The sequence below is a fragment of the Macaca fascicularis genome, chromosome 9, assembly GCF_037993035.2.
Source record: "Macaca fascicularis isolate 582-1 chromosome 9, T2T-MFA8v1.1".
NCBI lineage: Eukaryota > Metazoa > Chordata > Mammalia > Primates > Cercopithecidae > Macaca > Macaca fascicularis.
The window spans coordinates 51,408,278-51,410,256 of record NC_088383.1 but is presented as its reverse complement, the minus strand read 5'-3'; the positions used below and the strand labels follow the sequence as shown (position 1 = coordinate 51,410,256).

Here is a 1,979-nt window from a genome sequence, read left to right as displayed (position 1 = left end):
TGTGTATGTGTTCAAGTTGACAAGGGGTGGACTTGTGATCATTAATACTGAGTGTCAACTTGATTGGATTGAATGACACAAAGTATTCATCCTGGGTGTGTGTGTCTGTGAGGGTGTTGCCAAAGGAGATTAACATTTGAGTCAGTGGGCTGGGAAAGGCAGATTCACCCTTAATCTGGGTGGGCACAATTGAATCAGCTGCCAGCACGGCTAGAATATAAGCAGGCAGAAAAATGTGAAAACAAAGACTGGCTTAGCCTCCCAGTCTACATTTTTCTCCCATGCTGGATGCTTCCTGCCCTCGAACATTGAACTCCAAGTTCTTCAGTGTTGGAACTTGGACTGGCTCCCCTTGCTCCTCAGCCTGCAGATGGCCTATTGTGGGACCTTGTGATCGTGTGAGGTAATAATAAACTCCGCTTTATATATGTATTTATTCCATTAGTTCTCTCCCTCTAGAGAGCCCTGACTAATACAATATTCTTCAAATTTGCTTGTAAGTATTAACTTTACTAGAGGCAACAAGTCTACACAGCAGCAAAGTGAGATACATTGTTTTTCTTCTGTAAACTATTGGTAGGCACAGGAAGGCAATCTACCACAATGCCAAGATCTTCCATCCTTAACAAATAAGCTACACGTTCCTTTATATGTCTATTTCTACAGAAAATTAAGGCTACATTCCATCTCAAATTTCTTCTGAACAAAACTTGGGCCATTTTTCAAGGTCCAGAGAAAACTTAGAAAAATGGAGTTAATAAAATATGTTCAACCATTATGACATCGTTTTTCAGGCAGGAGGCCTGCACAAGCCATTTCATTTTCTTCATTTGCAATGTCACAGCCCCCACTTCTATGGGACTCTTGCTTTTCTGTAACATGAATTTGGAAAGGGGTGATAAACTTTCTTTCTCTCATAGATCACTTTACAGAGTTTATCTGGGCTTTTCACAGCTTTTCCAACTGTTCTATTTATGTAAGCAGACAACTGTTTTGGAGATTTCTTAACCTCCTTCATGTTCTTATTAGTTATAGTCTCTCTTTTTTTTTTTTTTTCTAGAAAGGTCAATAAAATGATCCTCAATATTATCACAAAAGTTCCATTTTTTTTTTTTTTTAACATTGTGGGTCTCATATTCCATAATCTCTTAAGTACTGGTGCTTCATGGTACCTGGTGCCTGAGCCCAGGCTGGGCGCTAAAGATTTGTGCCCGGCAGACAGCCTAGAGTGTCCCTGGGCTTCTAGGTGCAGTCCTACTTGGGGCCATTCAAATGCATCCACCAGTATATTTTTAAATAATTACATACGTTCACACGTGGTAAATGTGTGTTTCTGAAGCATTTTATTTGATATCACTCTAGGCTCACTCACCACTTAGGTTTATTAGATGTCATAAGGGTGTGAAGTTTATATGAATAATTTTTTGTTGTTGGTGGTGGTGTTTTGTTTGTTTGTTTTTGAGATGGAGTCTTGCTCTGTCACCCAGGCTGGAGTGCAATGGCACAATCTTGCTCACTCCAAAGTCTGCCTCCTGGGTTCAAGTGATTCTCCTGCCTTACCCTCTTAGCTGGGATTACAGGTGCCTGCCACCACATCCGGCTAATTTTATTTCATTTTATTTTATTTTTTTTATAGAGATGGGATTTCACCATGTTGGTCAGGCTAATCTTGAATTCCTGACCTCAAGCAATCCACCCACCTTGGGCTCCCAAAGGGCTGGGATTACAGGCATGAGCCACTGTGCCCAGCCGAATAGCTGTTTTTAGGATGGAAATTTCATGTCTTCATTGGCATCTTCACAGATTTACTTTACACAGTACATTTTGAAATCTGTCTTTTGTTTTATGATCAAAATATATACTTATAGATATTGGGAACATATCTTTTAGGTTGCTGCAAAAGTAAGTGTGCATTTTACCATTAACTTTTGAACCAGAAGATGAAGACCTATTTGCAACGCTTGTTAGTAAATCAGAAT

General features: G+C 39.7%; 1 pseudogene; it reads right to left on the bottom strand.

The window, feature by feature from the left end:
- Positions 1-441: 441 nt before the first annotated feature.
- On the bottom strand, positions 442-1,142 carry LOC123575470 (KATNB1-like protein 1 pseudogene; annotated as a pseudogene).
- Between the last annotated feature and the right edge of the window lie 837 nt (positions 1,143-1,979).